The 20,606-nt window shown below is 41.6% G+C and overlaps 1 protein-coding gene across 1 annotated transcript in view; it reads left to right on the forward strand.

Moving 5' to 3' along the window:
* DDX11 (DEAD/H-box helicase 11) overlaps positions 1-20,606 on the forward strand; it is a 552,545-nt gene that overhangs the window by 202,611 nt on the left and 329,328 nt on the right. The window lies entirely within an intron of this gene.

The raw sequence follows: 20,606 nt of genomic DNA on the forward strand, positions 1-20,606 counted from the left end.
TGTGTTAGAACAGGTGGTAAATAAGTTCTGGTACCTAGTATCCGCTATAGCAGGACCACTCAGCCTCACACCAAACCTTGGATTCACACAGATTTAACTTACAGGAATCCGGTTTTGCTCATTGAACTGAGGGTCACTACTGCAGGGTACAGAGTGAATACGGAGCTGTCACGCAACCAGATTACAGGATGTCTGTATCTCAACAGATAGGAGGAGTATCTATAGATTGGATAGGTAATTAATCAACTAATTAACTAGTGATTAAATGTGATATAGCTGACACATATACAGAGAAGATAGATGGTGAAATGGAATGTAATACAAACAGATGTAGTACAAAGAGATATTGTTATAAGGCCAGAATGTAATTGTTAGGAATTCAGCACTTGAGGGAATATCTTATGTAGATAGAATGATATGTTAGATTATGTTAACAGATATTGTTTATGCAAGGATAAGTTAGTAACAAACGATAAGTCACTTAGTCAAGTTCAGGGTGGTCACAGCAAATGATGTTAAGCAAGCAGCAGTTCAAGCAGAGTAGGCAATGTAACAGGCAGTTGAAGTTAATCCTGCAGTTTAGTGATAGTAACAGTCATTGAATACAGTGCTAGTTAGATTGCTTAGTTGAGAGACATAATGATATCCAAATAGAGTAATAAAATATACAGACCAATTCCTGATGGTTATTTGGAAGGCTAAGTCAGAGCCAGATGAAAGCCTTACTGTATCCTGGATGATTGTTTGTTGAGAGGACACAGCGCGGTACACGCGCTGCAGACACGCTGAGATGCCGGGTGTGACGTCACAGCCACCCGGTGTAACAGTTAGGGGAATTGAATGCTGCTCCTTTGGTTCCTAAGAAACTGCAAGTAACAGAAGAGGCAGACCGGCACACAGCAATAGAGGATTAAGGTAGGCTGCCAAGATTCAAAGCAGCAAGTAAGAAATCCCCACAGCTTGAGGAAAGGGCTAGGTGTCTTCAGAGAGGAGTCACATTAAGTAACTGATTCAAATTACCAAGCGAGGAGCATAGAGAGGAGGGGCCTTAAATAGGGAGAGAGGATTCAGAATTAAAGGGACAGGATTGTAATAGTGAATACCCTGACAGGACACCCCCCTCAAGGAGCCGCTCAGCGGACCAAGGACCTGGACGGTGAGGATTCCTCCTATGGAACAAGGAAACCAGGCGCGGAGCCATAACATTAGTAGCAGGCTCCCAAAAATCTTCTTCAGGTCCATAACCCTTCCAACTGACCAAATACTGAAGGCGGTTTCGAAAGTATCGAGAATCTTGAATAGAATCAATCTCGTACTCCATCTCATCTGTCACATAAGTTAGTGAAGTATCCATCGAAGATGTAGCCCTGATAGAAGCATAGGGTTTAAGGAGTGAGACATGAAATGTTGGATGAATTCTCATGGAAGAAGGTAGTTGAAGAGTGACTGCATTAACATTAACAACATTCTTAATTTCAAAGGGACCCAAATAAAGTGAAGCAAGCTTTTTGGAAGGAACCTGTAATCTTATATTCTTCGTGCTTAACCAAACTTTATCTCCCACCTTATATTCGGGAGGTTTAGAACGTCGTAGATCGTAGTAACGTTTTTGAGCTTTTTGAGCATCGAGTAGTAGTTGTTTTACAGTGGCGAAACCTTTCACTAAGGTATTGATTTTATCATTAACAACAGGTATAGGAGAGTTTTTCGGAGTCTGAACGTCATAAGAAGGATGAAAACCGTAGTTAAGGAAAAATGGAGACATTTTAGTGGAGGAATTGAGCATGTTATTATGAGCAAATTCAGCAGTGGAAAGGAGAGAATGCCAGTTATCTTGTTCTAGAGAACAGTAACAACGGAGATACTGTTCCAGGGCTTGATTTGTTCTCTCAGTCTGCCCATTGGTTTGTGGATGAAAAGCTGTACTTAACCTCCTAGAGATGTTGAGGGATTTACAAAGATGATCCCAAAATCTAGAGGTAAACTGAGAACCTCTGTCAGTAGTTATGGAATTTGGTAGACCATGTAATTTGACAATATGATCTATGAAAAGAGTAGCTGTTTCTGGAGCTGTGGGTAGACCTCTATGTGGCAGGAAATGGGCCATTTTAGAAAAAAGATCAACAACGACCATGATAGTGTTGAAGTTAGCAGAAGGTGGCAGATCGACAATAAAGTCCATGGCAATATCTGCCCAAGGTCTTTCAGGTATTGGAAGAGATAGAAGGTATCCGTAGGGACGTGTATGTTGATGTTTTTTAGTAGTGCAAAGAAAACATGTTTTGATGTATTGCTTGATTGTATCAGACATTTTGGGCCACCAATAATTCCTTGAAAGGATATGAAGAGTCCTATGTACGCCAGGATGACCTGCTAAAGAGGAATCATGAGCTGCTGCTAAAAGCTGATTCCTGAGAACCTTGGGTACATATAGTTGGTCATGATGATAGAACAGTCCATCAGAATGTTTATTTAAATTGAGGTGTGTTATTAATGAATCCTCCTTCTGTTGCAGCTTTAGGGTCTCCAAGAAATCATTTGTTAAACAAATGATTCTGTCCGCAGGTATCACTGAGGCAGGTGTCAGATGATCTTGTGGCTTAGGAGGTATACGAGAGAGGGTATCTGCCTTAAGATTCTTAGAACCTGGACGATAGGTGATCACATAATCAAAACGTGAGAAGAAAAGGCTCCAGCGGACTTGACGAGAAGTCAGGGTCTTGTTTGACTTTAAATACTCTAAGTTACGATGGTCTGTGTAAATAGTAATAGGAAATTTTGTACCTTCCAGGATATGCCTCCAGAATTCCAATGGGGATTTAATGGCAAGCAATTCCTTATCACCAATACCATAGTTTTTCTCAGCTGAGCTCATGACACGAGAATAGAATGCAACAGGATGTAATGGCTGTTCTTGAGAGGCCCTCTGGGACAGAACAGCCCCTATTGCAAATTCAGAAGCATCAACCTCAAGCGTAAAATGACAACTGGGATCTGGGAATTGCAAAATAGGGGCTGAAGTAAATTTATCCTTGAGAGTAGTGAAAGAGTCTTGAGCTCTACTATCCCATGAAAACCTGATATGTTTCTTAGTTAAAGTTGTTAATGGTTTGACAATATGTGAGAAATCTTTAATGAATTTTCTATAAAAATTCGCAAAACCAAGAAACCTCTGGACATCTTTTTTACAAGAGGGTACTGGCCATTTGAGTATAGCTTCTACTTTACTGGTCTCCATAGTAATCCCAGTAGGAGAGATACAGTAACCCAAAAATGAAATAGAGTTAGTATTAAATATACATTTCTCTAGTTTGGCGTAGAGATGATGTTGTCTTAAACGAGATAAAACTAATTTTACATGTTTTAAATGGTTTTCAAAAGTGTCTGAATAGACAAGAATGTCATCTAAATAGATAACAATACATACATCCAAAAGGTCGTGAAAAACATCATTTATGAAGCACTGGAAAGTGGCTGGGGCGTTGCAGAGCCCAAACGGCATTACTGTGTATTCATAAAGTCCGTATCGTGTACGGAAAGCCTGTTAACCACTCATCCCCTGCTCTCATCCTGATTAAATTGTATGCGCCCCTAAGATCGAGCTTGGTGTAGATGGTGGCACCCTGAAGACGCTCAATTAGTTCAGGAATGAGAGGCAGGGGATATCTGTTTTTCTTAGTACATTTATTCAGTTGTCTGTAATCTATAATGGGGCGTAAACTGCCATCTTTATTTTTCACAAAAAACATAGCAGCACCTGCAGAGGAAGTGGATGGACGTATAAACCCTTTTTTCAAGTTTTCGTCTAGATATTCCTTAAGGTGGGCTAGTTCAGGTTGAGACAAAGGATATATATGACCATATGGAATGGTGCAGTTAGGAATGAGATCAATAGGGCAGTCATACTTTCTATGTGGTGGAAGTGTAGCTGCCTCAACCTTATCAAAAACATCAGCATATTCTTTGTAGCAATCTGGTAATGTGTCTACATTAATATGACAAAGTGTATGAGAATCAGTGCAGAATTGCTTGCAATACTGGGAATCAAAAACTACAGTAGAGTCTGTCCAAGAAAAAGTGGGGTTATGCATAGACAACCACTGAATACCAAGTATCATAGGGTAGACAGAACTTGGTAAAACATCAAAAGACATCAACTCAGTATGCCCTGAGTCTGAGGTAACCTTAAGTGGAACTGTATGGTGTGAGATAGGACCAGAACTAAAAAATGAACCATCAACCAAACGGATGGCTAGTGCAACACTCTTTTTTATTAGTGGTATTTTGTGCTTATCAACAAAAACTAAATCTATGAAATTCCCAGATGCTCCAGAGTCAATTACGGCCTGTACGTCTATCTTCTGCTGATCCCACTGTAACGAGAGAGGGATTGATAAATGAAGCAAATTATTATTAACCATATTTACAGTGTGCTTAAATCTCACTCTCTTACCCTTCTTTTGACGAAGGAGAGATGGGCAATCCCTTACGCCATGATCCTTTTCAGCACAATATAGGCACAAATTAAGCAGTTTGCGTCTGGCTTTCTCTTCAGGCTTTAGAGGGCCTCTAATCACAGCAACATCCATGGGTTCATCAACATTCTTGGTAGCATGGGTAGGAAGATTTGCATGATAGGGAGTGTATTTCTTAGGAGTAATGTCAGTTGTGGATTTTTCATATTTCCTTTCCCTGAGTCTTCGGTCAATACCAATACATAAAGTCATGAGATCCTCAAGGACATCTGGAATGATACCTCTAGCAAGTTCATCTTTTAATGAGTCACTGAGGCCCAAGCGAAATTGATTTTTCAGAGCTGGGTTGTTCCACAAAGTGTCAGGAGCCCATCTTTTAAAGTCCGTTATGTATTCCTCTACCATCCTTTTCCCTTGGCGTAAGGATCTCAAAGCTGTTTCAGCAGTATTCTGCTTGTTATGATCCTCATATAAAAGGGACATCGCAGAAAAAAAGGAATCAAGAGAATTTAATATGGGATCATCAGTCTCATAGAAAGCGTTGGCCCAAGATCTAGCTTCTCCACGCAAAAAAGAAATCACAGTCAAAACTCGGATTCTGTCAGTAGGATAAGACCTAGGTTTCAAAGTGAACATAAGAGTGCAAGAGTTTCTAAAGTCTCTGAACATGGACCTGTCCCCAGAGAATTTCTCTGGCGGACTCACAACAGGCTCAGGTGTAGTCTCAGAAGTAGATGGTTTAGTTGCCATATGCTCATTGATAAATTTTCTAATATTCTGGTTCTCAATTTGTATCTCTCTTAAACCCTGTAACATACTATCCATACTTTGTGCTAGAGAACCCACTCTATTGGAAAGCTCACTCAACTGCATGATAGTGGATAGAGGTACTTTTATTAGGCTTGGTAATATGTTATGTTCTGTAATGTTATGTGTTAGAACAGGTGGTAAATAAGTTCTGGTACCTAGTATCCGCTATAGCAGGACCACTCAGCCTCACACCAAACCTTGGATTCACACAGATTTAACTTACAGGAATCCGGTTTTGCTCATTGAACTGAGGGTCACTACTGCAGGGTACAGAGTGAATACGGAGCTGTCACGCAACCAGATTACAGGATGTCTGTATCTCAACAGATAGGAGGAGTATCTATAGATTGGATAGGTAATTAATCAACTAATTAACTAGTGATTAAATGTGATATAGCTGACACATATACAGAGAAGATAGATGGTGAAATGGAATGTAATACAAACAGATGTAGTACAAAGAGATATTGTTATAAGGCCAGAATGTAATTGTTAGGAATTCAGCACTTGAGGGAATATCTTATGTAGATAGAATGATATGTTAGATTATGTTAACAGATATTGTTTATGCAAGGATAAGTTAGTAACAAACGATAAGTCACTTAGTCAAGTTCAGGGTGGTCACAGCAAATGATGTTAAGCAAGCAGCAGTTCAAGCAGAGTAGGCAATGTAACAGGCAGTTGAAGTTAATCCTGCAGTTTAGTGATAGTAACAGTCATTGAATACAGTGCTAGTTAGATTGCTTAGTTGAGAGACATAATGATATCCAAATAGAGTAATAAAATATACAGACCAATTCCTGATGGTTATTTGGAAGGCTAAGTCAGAGCCAGATGAAAGCCTTACTGTATCCTGGATGATTGTTTGTTGAGAGGACACAGCGCGGTACACGCGCTGCAGACACGCTGAGATGCCGGGTGTGACGTCACAGCCACCCGGTGTAACAGTTAGGGGAATTGAATGCTGCTCCTTTGGTTCCTAAGAAACTGCAAGTAACAGAAGAGGCAGACCGGCACACAGCAATAGAGGATTAAGGTAGGCTGCCAAGATTCAAAGCAGCAAGTAAGAAATCCCCACAGCTTGAGGAAAGGGCTAGGTGTCTTCAGAGAGGAGTCACATTAAGTAACTGATTCAAATTACCAAGCGAGGAGCATAGAGAGGAGGGGCCTTAAATAGGGAGAGAGGATTCAGAATTAAAGGGACAGGATTGTAATAGTGAATACCCTGACAGGACACCCCCCTCAAGGAGCCGCTCAGCGGACCAAGGACCTGGACGGTGAGGATTCCTCCTATGGAACAAGGAAACCAGGCGCGGAGCCATAACATTAGTAGCAGGCTCCCAAAAATCTTCTTCAGGTCCATAACCCTTCCAACTGACCAAATACTGAAGGCGGTTTCGAAAGTATCGAGAATCTTGAATAGAATCAATCTCGTACTCCATCTCATCTGTCACATAAGTTAGTGAAGTATCCATCGAAGATGTAGCCCTGATAGAAGCATAGGGTTTAAGGAGTGAGACATGAAATGTTGGATGAATTCTCATGGAAGAAGGTAGTTGAAGAGTGACTGCATTAACATTAACAACATTCTTAATTTCAAAGGGACCCAAATAAAGTGAAGCAAGCTTTTTGGAAGGAACCTGTAATCTTATATTCTTCGTGCTTAACCAAACTTTATCTCCCACCTTATATTCGGGAGGTTTAGAACGTCGTAGATCGTAGTAACGTTTTTGAGCTTTTTGAGCATCGAGTAGTAGTTGTTTTACAGTGGCGAAACCTTTCACTAAGGTATTGATTTTATCATTAACAACAGGTATAGGAGAGTTTTTCGGAGTCTGAACGTCATAAGAAGGATGAAAACCGTAGTTAAGGAAAAATGGAGACATTTTAGTGGAGGAATTGAGCATGTTATTATGAGCAAATTCAGCAGTGGAAAGGAGAGAATGCCAGTTATCTTGTTCTAGAGAACAGTAACAACGGAGATACTGTTCCAGGGCTTGATTTGTTCTCTCAGTCTGCCCATTGGTTTGTGGATGAAAAGCTGTACTTAACCTCCTAGAGATGTTGAGGGATTTACAAAGATGATCCCAAAATCTAGAGGTAAACTGAGAACCTCTGTCAGTAGTTATGGAATTTGGTAGACCATGTAATTTGACAATATGATCTATGAAAAGAGTAGCTGTTTCTGGAGCTGTGGGTAGACCTCTATGTGGCAGGAAATGGGCCATTTTAGAAAAAAGATCAACAACGACCATGATAGTGTTGAAGTTAGCAGAAGGTGGCAGATCGACAATAAAGTCCATGGCAATATCTGCCCAAGGTCTTTCAGGTATTGGAAGAGATAGAAGGTATCCGTAGGGACGTGTATGTTGATGTTTTTTAGTAGTGCAAAGAAAACATGTTTTGATGTATTGCTTGATTGTATCAGACATTTTGGGCCACCAATAATTCCTTGAAAGGATATGAAGAGTCCTATGTACGCCAGGATGACCTGCTAAAGAGGAATCATGAGCTGCTGCTAAAAGCTGATTCCTGAGAACCTTGGGTACATATAGTTGGTCATGATGATAGAACAGTCCATCAGAATGTTTATTTAAATTGAGGTGTGTTATTAATGAATCCTCCTTCTGTTGCAGCTTTAGGGTCTCCAAGAAATCATTTGTTAAACAAATGATTCTGTCCGCAGGTATCACTGAGGCAGGTGTCAGATGATCTTGTGGCTTAGGAGGTATACGAGAGAGGGTATCTGCCTTAAGATTCTTAGAACCTGGACGATAGGTGATCACATAATCAAAACGTGAGAAGAAAAGGCTCCAGCGGACTTGACGAGAAGTCAGGGTCTTGTTTGACTTTAAATACTCTAAGTTACGATGGTCTGTGTAAATAGTAATAGGAAATTTTGTACCTTCCAGGATATGCCTCCAGAATTCCAATGGGGATTTAATGGCAAGCAATTCCTTATCACCAATACCATAGTTTTTCTCAGCTGAGCTCATGACACGAGAATAGAATGCAACAGGATGTAATGGCTGTTCTTGAGAGGCCCTCTGGGACAGAACAGCCCCTATTGCAAATTCAGAAGCATCAACCTCAAGCGTAAAATGACAACTGGGATCTGGGAATTGCAAAATAGGGGCTGAAGTAAATTTATCCTTGAGAGTAGTGAAAGAGTCTTGAGCTCTACTATCCCATGAAAACCTGATATGTTTCTTAGTTAAAGTTGTTAATGGTTTGACAATATGTGAGAAATCTTTAATGAATTTTCTATAAAAATTCGCAAAACCAAGAAACCTCTGGACATCTTTTTTACAAGAGGGTACTGGCCATTTGAGTATAGCTTCTACTTTACTGGTCTCCATAGTAATCCCAGTAGGAGAGATACAGTAACCCAAAAATGAAATAGAGTTAGTATTAAATATACATTTCTCTAGTTTGGCGTAGAGATGATGTTGTCTTAAACGAGATAAAACTAATTTTACATGTTTTAAATGGTTTTCAAAAGTGTCTGAATAGACAAGAATGTCATCTAAATAGATAACAATACATACATCCAAAAGGTCGTGAAAAACATCATTTATGAAGCACTGGAAAGTGGCTGGGGCGTTGCAGAGCCCAAACGGCATTACTGTGTATTCATAAAGTCCGTATCGTGTACGGAAAGCCGTTAACCACTCATCCCCTGCTCTCATCCTGATTAAATTGTATGCGCCCCTAAGATCGAGCTTGGTGTAGATGGTGGCACCCTGAAGACGCTCAATTAGTTCAGGAATGAGAGGCAGGGGATATCTGTTTTTCTTAGTACATTTATTCAGTTGTCTGTAATCTATAATGGGGCGTAAACTGCCATCTTTATTTTTCACAAAAAACATAGCAGCACCTGCAGAGGAAGTGGATGGACGTATAAACCCTTTTTTCAAGTTTTCGTCTAGATATTCCTTAAGGTGGGCTAGTTCAGGTTGAGACAAAGGATATATATGACCATATGGAATGGTGCAGTTAGGAATGAGATCAATAGGGCAGTCATACTTTCTATGTGGTGGAAGTGTAGCTGCCTCAACCTTATCAAAAACATCAGCATATTCTTTGTAGCAATCTGGTAATGTGTCTACATTAATATGACAAAGTGTATGAGAATCAGTGCAGAATTGCTTGCAATACTGGGAATCAAAAACTACAGTAGAGTCTGTCCAAGAAAAAGTGGGGTTATGCATAGACAACCACTGAATACCAAGTATCATAGGGTAGACAGAACTTGGTAAAACATCAAAAGACATCAACTCAGTATGCCCTGAGTCTGAGGTAACCTTAAGTGGAACTGTATGGTGTGAGATAGGACCAGAACTAAAAAATGAACCATCAACCAAACGGATGGCTAGTGCAACACTCTTTTTTATTAGTGGTATTTTGTGCTTATCAACAAAAACTAAATCTATGAAATTCCCAGATGCTCCAGAGTCAATTACGGCCTGTACGTCTATCTTCTGCTGATCCCACTGTAACGAGAGAGGGATTGATAAATGAAGCAAATTATTATTAACCATATTTACAGTGTGCTTAAATCTCACTCTCTTACCCTTCTTTTGACGAAGGAGAGATGGGCAATCCCTTACGCCATGATCCTTTTCAGCACAATATAGGCACAAATTAAGCAGTTTGCGTCTGGCTTTCTCTTCAGGCTTTAGAGGGCCTCTAATCACAGCAACATCCATGGGTTCATCAACATTCTTGGTAGCATGGGTAGGAAGATTTGCATGATAGGGAGTGTATTTCTTAGGAGTAATGTCAGTTGTGGATTTTTCATATTTCCTTTCCCTGAGTCTTCGGTCAATACCAATACATAAAGTCATGAGATCCTCAAGGACATCTGGAATGATACCTCTAGCAAGTTCATCTTTTAATGAGTCACTGAGGCCCAAGCGAAATTGATTTTTCAGAGCTGGGTTGTTCCACAAAGTGTCAGGAGCCCATCTTTTAAAGTCCGTTATGTATTCCTCTACCATCCTTTTCCCTTGGCGTAAGGATCTCAAAGCTGTTTCAGCAGTATTCTGCTTGTTATGATCCTCATATAAAAGGGACATCGCAGAAAAAAAGGAATCAAGAGAATTTAATATGGGATCATCAGTCTCATAGAAAGCGTTGGCCCAAGATCTAGCTTCTCCACGCAAAAAAGAAATCACAGTCAAAACTCGGATTCTGTCAGTAGGATAAGACCTAGGTTTCAAAGTGAACATAAGAGTGCAAGAGTTTCTAAAGTCTCTGAACATGGACCTGTCCCCAGAGAATTTCTCTGGCGGACTCACAACAGGCTCAGGTGTAGTCTCAGAAGTAGATGGTTTAGTTGCCATATGCTCATTGATAAATTTTCTAATATTCTGGTTCTCAATTTGTATCTCTCTTAAACCCTGTAACATACTATCCATACTTTGTGCTAGAGAACCCACTCTATTGGAAAGCTCACTCAACTGCATGATAGTGGATAGAGGTACTTTTATTAGGCTTGGTAATATGTTATGTTCTGTAATGTTATGTGTTAGAACAGGTGGTAAATAAGTTCTGGTACCTAGTATCCGCTATAGCAGGACCACTCAGCCTCACACCAAACCTTGGATTCACACAGATTTAACTTACAGGAATCCGGTTTTGCTCATTGAACTGAGGGTCACTACTGCAGGGTACAGAGTGAATACGGAGCTGTCACGCAACCAGATTACAGGATGTCTGTATCTCAACAGATAGGAGGAGTATCTATAGATTGGATAGGTAATTAATCAACTAATTAACTAGTGATTAAATGTGATATAGCTGACACATATACAGAGAAGATAGATGGTGAAATGGAATGTAATACAAACAGATGTAGTACAAAGAGATATTGTTATAAGGCCAGAATGTAATTGTTAGGAATTCAGCACTTGAGGGAATATCTTATGTAGATAGAATGATATGTTAGATTATGTTAACAGATATTGTTTATGCAAGGATAAGTTAGTAACAAACGATAAGTCACTTAGTCAAGTTCAGGGTGGTCACAGCAAATGATGTTAAGCAAGCAGCAGTTCAAGCAGAGTAGGCAATGTAACAGGCAGTTGAAGTTAATCCTGCAGTTTAGTGATAGTAACAGTCATTGAATACAGTGCTAGTTAGATTGCTTAGTTGAGAGACATAATGATATCCAAATAGAGTAATAAAATATACAGACCAATTCCTGATGGTTATTTGGAAGGCTAAGTCAGAGCCAGATGAAAGCCTTACTGTATCCTGGATGATTGTTTGTTGAGAGGACACAGCGCGGTACACGCGCTGCAGACACGCTGAGATGCCGGGTGTGACGTCACAGCCACCCGGTGTAACAGTTAGGGGAATTGAATGCTGCTCCTTTGGTTCCTAAGAAACTGCAAGTAACAGAAGAGGCAGACCGGCACACAGCAATAGAGGATTAAGGTAGGCTGCCAAGATTCAAAGCAGCAAGTAAGAAATCCCCACAGCTTGAGGAAAGGGCTAGGTGTCTTCAGAGAGGAGTCACATTAAGTAACTGATTCAAATTACCAAGCGAGGAGCATAGAGAGGAGGGGCCTTAAATAGGGAGAGAGGATTCAGAATTAAAGGGACAGGATTGTAATAGTGAATACCCTGACATCTATAAGATACGATGAGTCCACGGATTCATCCTTTACTTGTGGGATATTATCCTCCTGCTAACAGGAAGTGGCAAAGAGCACCACAGCAGAGCTGTCCACCTTGGACACTCCATTCAAGCATTCAAATCTAGTTTCTCTGCAACTGACTGCTTGGAGATTGAACGCTTAATTCTATCTAAGCGTGGGTTCTCTGAATCAGTTATAGATACTCTGATCCAGGCTACAAAGCCTGTCACCAGGAAGATTTACCATAAGATATGGCGGAAATATCTTTGTTGGTGTGAATCCAAGGGTTACTCGTGGAGTAAAGTTAGGATTCCCAGGATATTGTCCTTTCTCCAAGAAGCATTGGAGAAAGGATTGTCAGCTAGTTCCTTAAAGGGACAGATATCTGCTCTGTCTATCCTGTTACACAAGCGTCTGGCAGAAGTGCCAGACGTTCAAGCGTTTGCACAGGCTTTAGTCAGAATTAAGCCTGTCTATAAACCTGTGGCTCCTCCATGGAGTCTTAATTTAGTTCTTTCAGTTCTTCAAGGGGTTCCGTTTGAACCTTTACATTCCATAGATATTAAGTTATTATCTTGGCTAGTTTTGTTTTTGGTAGCTATTTCTTCTGCTCGAAGAGTTTCAGAATTGTCTGCTTTGCAGTGTGATTCACCCTATCTGGTGTTCCATGCAGATAAGGTTGTTTTGCGTACCAATCCTGGTTTTCTTCTGAAAGTGGTTTCTAATAAGAATATTAACCAGGAAATCATTGTTCCTTCTCTGTGTCCAAATCCAGTTTCTAAGAAGGAACGACTATTACACAATCTTGATGTGGTTCGTGCTTTAAAATTCTATTTAAAAGCAACTAAAGATTTCAGACAAACATCATCCTTGTTTGTTGTCTATTCTGGTAAGAGGAGAGGTCTGAAAGCGGCTGCTACCTCTCTTTCCTTCTGGCTGAAAAGCATCATCCGATTGGCTTATGAGACTGCTGGACAGCAGCCTCCTGAACGAATTACAGCTCATTCCACCAGAGCTGTGGCTTCCACATGGGCTTTCAAGAATGAGGCTTCTGTTGAACAGATTTGTAAGGCAGCGACTTGGTCTTCACTGCATACTTTTGCCAAATTTTACAAATTCGATACTTTTGCTTCTTCGGAGGCTATTTTTGGGAGAAAGGTTTTGCAAGCAGTGGTGCCTTCCGTTTAGGTTACCTGACTTGTTCCCTCCCTTCATCCGTGTCCTAAAGCTTTGGTATTGGTATCCCACAAGTAAGGATGAATCCGTGGACTGGATACACCTTGTAAGAGAAAACAGAATTTATGCTTACCTGATAAATTACTTTTTCTTACGGTGTATCCAGTCCACGGCCCGCCCTGGCAATTAAGTCAGGTTAAAATTTTTTCATTTAAACTACAGTCAGCACTGCACCCTATGGTTTCTCCTTTTTCTCCTAACCGTCGGTCGAATGACTGGGGGGGCGAAGCCTGAGGGGGAGCTATATGGACAGCTCTGCTGTGTGCTCTCTTTGCCACTTCCTGTAGGGAATGAGAATATCCCACAAGTAAGGATGAATCCGTGGACTGGATGCACCGTAAGAGAAAGTAATTTATCAGGTAAGCAACTTTCTAATTTACTCCTATTATCAATTTTTCTTCGTTCTCTTGCTATCTTTATTTGAAAAAGAAGGCATCTAAGCTTTTTTTGGGTTCAGTACTCTGGACAGCACTTTTTTTATTGGTGGATGAATTTATCCACCAATCAGCAAGGACAACCCAGGTTGTTCACCAAAAATGGGCCGGCATCTAAACTTACATTCTTGCATTTCAAATAAAGATACCAAGAGAATGGAGAAAATTTTATAATAGGAGTAAATTAGAAAGTTGCTTAAAATTTCATGCTCAATCTGAATCACGAAAGAAAATTTTTGGTTACAGTGTCCCTTTAAGCTTGAACACCTCCGCTTGTTGCTCAGGGAGGTTTTAGCGACTCTGGTAGATTGTGACCCTATTGTAATTCCACCAGAGAAATTGTGTAAAATGGATAGATATCTAGAGGTTCCTACTTACACTAATGTTTTTCCGGTCCCTAAGAGAATTTCGGACATTGTTTCTAAGGAATGGGATAGACCAGGCATTCCGTTCTCTCCCCCTCCTACTTTTAAGAAAATGTTTCCCATATCTGACACCATTCGGGATTCGTGGCAGACGGTCCCTAAGGTGGAAGGAGCTATTTCTACCCTGACTAAGCGTACAACTATTCCTATTGAGGACAGTTGTGCTTTCAAAGATCCTATGGATAAAAAAATAGAGGGTCTTCTAAAGAAATTGTTTATTCATCAGGGTTTTCTTCTACAACCTATAGCGTGCATTGTTCCTGTAACTACTGCAGCTGCTTTTTGGTTCGAGGCTCTAGAGGATTCTCTTAAGTTTTCAACTGGTTAAATTAGCGGCAAAGAATTCAGGTTTTGCCATTTTAGCGCATAGAGCGTTATGGCTTAAGTCCTGGTCTGCTGATGTGTCATCAAAATCTAAGCTATTAGCTATTCCTTTCAAAGGTAAGACCCTATTCGGGCCTGAACTGAAGAAGATAATTTCCGACATCACTGGAGGAAAAGGCCATGCCCTTCCTCAGGATAAGACAAATAGAATGAGGGCCAAACAAAATAATTTTCGTTCCTTTCGAAACTTCAAAGGTGGTCCCTCTACCTCCTCCCCTGCCACAAAGCAGGAAGGGAATTTTGCTCAATTCAAGCCAGTCTGGAGACCTAACCAGACCTGGAATAAAGGTAAACAGTCCAAGATGCCCGCTGCTGCTACCAAGACAGCATGAAGGGGAAGCCCCCAATCCGGGACCGGATCTAGTAGGGGGCAGGCTTTCTCTCTTCGCTCAGGCTTGGGCAAGAGACGTTCAGGATTCCTGGACTTTAGAAATCGTGACCCAGGGGTATCTTCTAGAATTCAAAAATTCTCCTCCAAGTTCACGGTTGTCTGTAAACCAGACAAAAAGAGAGGCGTTCTTATGCTGTGTAGAAGACCTATATACTATGGGTGTAATCTTCCCAGTTCCAAAAGCAGAACAAGGGCAGGGGTTTTACTCCAATCTGTTTGTGGTTCCCCAAAAAGAGGGAACCTTCAGACCGATTTTAGATCTCAAAATTCTAAACAAATTTCTCAGAGTCCCATCGTTCAAGATGGAGACCATTTGGACAATTTTACCAATGATCCAGGAGAGTCAATATATGACCACCATGGATTTGAAGGATGCGTATCTTCACATTCCTATCCACAAAGATCATCACCAGTTCCTCAGGTTCGCCTTCCTGGACAAGCATTACCAGTTTGTGGCCCTTCCTTTCGGGTTGGCCACAGCTCCCAGAATTTTCACAAAGGTGCTAGGGTCCCTTCTGGCGGTTCTAAGGCCGCGGGGCATAGCAGTGGCGCCCTATCTGTACGATATCTTGATTCAGGCATCAACTTACAAACTAGCCAAATCTCACACGGACATCGTGTTGGCTTTTCTAAGATCTCACGGGTGGAAGGTGAACATAAAGAAGAGTTCACTTGTCCCTCTCACTAGAGTTCCATTCCTGGGAACTCTGATAGACTCGGTAGACATGAACATTTTCTCTTGTTAAGTGTATCCAGTCCACGGATCATCCATTACTTATGGGATATTCTCCTTCCCAACAGGAAGTTGCAAGAGGATCACCCACAGCAGAGCTGCTATATAGCTCCTCCCCTAACTGTCATATCCAGTCATTCTCTTGCAAGCCTCAACCAAGATGGAGGTCGTAAGAGGAGTGTGGTGTTTTATACTTAGTTTATTCTTCAATCAAAAGTTTGTTATTTTTAAATGGTGCCGGAGTGTACTGTTTATCTCAGGCAGTATTTAGAAGAAGAATCTGCCTGCGTTTTCTATGATCTTAGCAGAAGTAACTAAGATCCATGGCTGTTCTCACATATTCTGAGGAGTGAGGTAACTTCAGAGAGGGAATGGCGTGCAGGTTTTCCTGCAATAAGGTATGTGCAGTTAATATTTTTCTAGGGATGGAATTTGCTAGAAAATGCTGCTGATACCAAACTAATGTAAGTAAAGCCTTAAATGCAGTGACAGCGACTGGTATCAGGCTTATTAATAGAGATGCATACTCTTATAAAAATGTAATATAAAACGTTTGCTGGCATGTTTAATAGTTTTTATATGTATTTGGTGATAAAACTTATTGGGGCCTAGTTTTTTTCCACATGGCTGGCTTGAATTTGGCCTAGAAACAGTTTCCTTAGGCTTTCCACTGTTGTAATATGAGTGGGAGGGGCCTATTTTGCCGTTTTTTTGCACAGCAAAAATTACAGACACAGACATCCAGCTTCTTCCTGCATGATCCAGGACATCTCTGGAGGGCTCAAAAGGCTTCAAAGTCGTTTTTGAGGGAGGTAAAAAGCCACAGTAGAGCTGTGGCAGTTGTTGTGACTGTTTGAAAAAAAAAACAAAAAAAAAACGTTTTTGTCTTTTATTATTTTTTGGGTATTAAGGGGTTAATCATCCATTTGCAAGTGGGTGCAATGCTCTGCTAACTTGTTACATACACTGTAAAAATTTCGTTAGTGTAACTGCCTTTTTTCACTGTTATTTCAAATTTTGACAAAATTTGTGTTTCTTAAAGGTGCAGTAACGTTTTTTATATTGCTTGTAAACTTGTTTAAAGTGTTTTCCAAGCTTGCTAGTCTCATTGCTAGTCTGTTTAAACATGTCTGACACAGAGGAAACTACTTGTTCATTATGTTTGAAAGCCATGGTGGAGCCCCATAGGAGAATGTGTACTAAATGTATTGATTTCACCTTAAACAGTAAAGATCAGTCTTTAACTATAAAATAAATATCACCAGAAGATTCTGACGAGGGGGAAGTTATGCCGACTAACTCTCCCCACGTGTCAGACCCTTCGCCTCCCGCTCAGGGGATGCACGCTAATATGGCGCCAATTACATCAGGGACGCCCATAGCGATTACCTTGCAGGACATGGCTGCAATCATGAATAATACCCTGTCAGAGGTATTATCCAGGTTGCCTGAATTAAGAGGCAAGCGCGATTGCTCTGGGGTTAGGAGAAATACAGAGCGCGCAGATGCTGTAAGGGCCATGTTTGATACTGCGTCACAATATGCAGATCATGAGGACGGAGAGCTTCAGTCTGTGGGTGACATCTCTGATTCGGGGAATCCTGATTCAGAGATTTCTAATTTTAAATTTAAGCTTGAGAACCTCCGTGTGTTGCTTGGGGAGGTATTAGCTGTTCTGAATGACTTTAACACAGTTGCAGTACCAGAGAAATTGTGTAGGCTGGATAAATACTATGCGGTACCGGTGTGTACTGATGTTTTTCCTATACCTAAAAGGCTTACAGAAATTATTAGCAAGGAGTGGTATAGACCGGGTGTGCTTTTTCCCCCACCTCCTATATTTAGAAAAATGTTTCCAATAGACGCCACTACACGGGACTTATGGCAGACGGTCCCTAAGGTGGAGGGAGCAGTTTCTACTTTAGCAAAGCGTACTACTATCCTGGTTGAGGACAGTTGTGCTTTTTCAGATCCAATGGATAAAAAATTGGAGGGTTACCTTAAGAAAATGTTTATTCAACAAGGTTTTATTTTACAGCCCCTTGCATGCATTGCGCCTGTCACGGCCGCGGCGGCATTCTGGTTTGAGGCCCTGGAAGAGGCCATCCATACAGCTCCATTGACTGAAATTATTGACAAGCTTAGAACACTTAAGCTAGCTAACTCATTTGTTTCTGATGCCATTGTTCATTTGACTAAACTAACGGCTAAGAATTCCGGATTCGCCATCCAAGCGCGTAGGGCGCTATGGCTTAAATCCTGGTCAGCTGACGTGCCTTCGAAGTCTAAATTACTCAACATTCCTTTCAAGGGGCAGACCTTATTCGGGCCTGGTTTGAAGGAAATTATTGCTGACATTACTGGAGGTAAGGGTCACACCCTTCCTCAGGACAGGGCCAAAGCAAAGGCCAAACAGTCTAATTTTCGTGCTTTTCGAAATTTCAAGGCAGGTGCAGCATCAACTTCCTCCGCTTCAAAACAAGAGGGAACTTTTGCTCAATCTAAGCAGGCCTGGAAACCTAACCAGTCCTGGAACAAAGGCAAGCAGGCCAGAAAGCCTGCTGCTGCCTCTAAGACAGCATGAAGGAACGGCCCCCTATCCGGCGACGGATCTAGTAGGGGGCAGACTTTCTCTCTTCGCCCAGGCGTGGGCAAGAGATGTTCAGGATCCCTGGGCGTTGGAGATCATATCTCAGGGATATCTTCTGGACTTCAAAGCTTCCCCTCCACAAGGGAGATTTCATCTTTCAAGGCTATCTGCAAATCAGATAAAGAAAGAGGCATTCCTACGCTGTGTGCAAGACCTCCTAATTATGGGAGTGATCCATCCAGTTCCGCGGACGGAACAAGGACAGGGTTTTTATTTGAATCTGTTTGTGGTTCCCAAAAAAGAGGGAACCTTCAGACCAATTTTGGATCTAAAGATCTTAAACAAATTCCTCAGAGTTCCATCTTTCAAAATGGAAACTATTCGGACCATCCTACCCATGATCAAAGAAGGTCAGTACATGACCACAGTGGACTTAAAGGATGGCTACCTTCACATACCGATTCACAAAGATCATCATCGGTTTCTAAGGTTTGCCTTTCTAGACAGGCATTACCAATTTGTAGCTCTTCCATTCGGGTTGGCTACAGCCCCGAGAATCTTTACAAAGGTTCTGGGCTCACTTCTGGCGGTTCTAAGACCGCGAGGCATAGCGGTGGCTCCGTGTCTAGACGACATCCTGATACAGGCGTCAAGCTTTCAAGTTGCCAAGTTTTATACAGAGATAGTTCTGGCATTTCTGAGGTCGCACGGGTGGAAAGTGAACGAGGAAAAGAGCTCTCTATCCCCACTCACAAGAGTCTCCTTCTTAGGGACTCTTATAGATTCTGTAGAAATGAAAATTTACCTGACGGAGTCCAGGTTATCAAAACTTCTAAATGCTTGCCGTGTTCTTCACTCCATTCCGCGCCCTTCGGTAGCTCAGTGTATGGAGGTAATCGGCTTAATGGTAGCGGCAATGGACATAGTGCCATTTGCGCGCCTTCATCTCAGACCGCTGCAATTATGCATGCTGAGTCAGTGGAATGGGGATTACACAGATGTGTCCCCTCTGCTAAATCTGGATCAAGAGACCAGAGATTCTCTTCTCTGGTGGTTGTCTCGGGTACACCTGTCCAAGGGTATGGCCAGATTGGACAATTGTAACAACAGATGCCAGCCTTCTAGGTTGGGGTGCAGTCTGGAATTCCCTGAAGGCACAGGGATTGTGGACTCAGGAGGAGAAACTCCTTCCAATAAATATTCTGGAGTTAAGAGCGATATTCAATGCTCTTCTGGCTTGGCCTCAGTTAGCAACACTGAGGTTCATCAGATTTCAGTCGGACAACATCACGACTGTGGCTTACATCAACCATCAAGGGGGAACCAGGAGTTCCCTAGCGATGTTAGAAGTCTCAAATATAATTCGCTGGGCAGAGTACCACTCTTGCCACCTGTCAGCAATCCATATCCCAGGTGTGGAGAACTAAGAGGCGGATTTTCTAAGTCGTCAGACTTTCCATCCGGGGGAGTGGGAACTCTATCCGGCGGTGTTTGCTCAGTTGATTCATCATTGGGGCAAACCAGAGTTGGATCTCATGACGTCTCGCCAGAACGCCAAGCTTCCTTGTTACGGATCCAGGTCCAGGGACCCAGAAGCGACGCTGATAGATGCTCTAGCAGCGCCTTGGTTCTTCAACCTGGCTTATGTGTTTCCACCGTTTCCTCTGCTCCCTCGACTGATTGCCAAAATCAAACAGGAGAGAGCATCAGTGATTCTGATAGCACCTGCGTGGCCACGCAGGACTTGGTATGCAGACCTAGTGGACATGTCATCCTTTCCACCATGGATTCTGCCTCTAAGACAGGACCTTCTGATACAAGGTCCTTTCAATCATCCAAATCTAATTTCTCTGAGGCTGACTGCATGGAGATTGAACGCTTGATTCTATCAAAGCGTGGCTTCTCCGAGTCAGTCATTGATACTTTAATACAGGCACGAAAGCCTGTTACCAGGAAAATCTACCACAAGATATGGAGTAAATATCTTTATTGGTGTGAATCCAAGAATTACTCACGGAGTAAGGTTAGGATTCCTAGAATATTGCCTTTTCTCCAAGAGGGCTTGCACAAAGGATTATCAGTTAGTTCCTTAAAGGGACAGATTTCTGCTCTGTCTATTCTTTTGCACAAGCGTCTGGCAGAGGTTCCAGACGTCCAGGCATTTTGCCAGTCTTTGGTTAGAATTAAGCCTGTGTTTAAACCTGTTGCTCCCCCGTGGAGCTTAAACTTGGTTCTCAAAGTTCTTCAAGGAGTTCCGTTGGAACCCCTTCATTCCATTGATATTAAACTTTTATCTTGGAAAGTTCTGTTTTTGATGGCTATTTCCTCGGCTCGGAGAGTCTCTGAGCTATCTGCCTTACAATGTGATTCTCCTTATCTGATTTTTCATGCAGATAAGGTAGTCCTGCGTACCAAACCTGGGTTTTTACCTAAGGTGGTTTCTAACAAGAATATCAATCAAGAGATTGTTGTTCCATCATTGTG

This window comes from Bombina bombina, chromosome 6 (assembly GCF_027579735.1).
Source record: "Bombina bombina isolate aBomBom1 chromosome 6, aBomBom1.pri, whole genome shotgun sequence".
Classification (NCBI taxonomy): domain Eukaryota; kingdom Metazoa; phylum Chordata; class Amphibia; order Anura; family Bombinatoridae; genus Bombina; species Bombina bombina.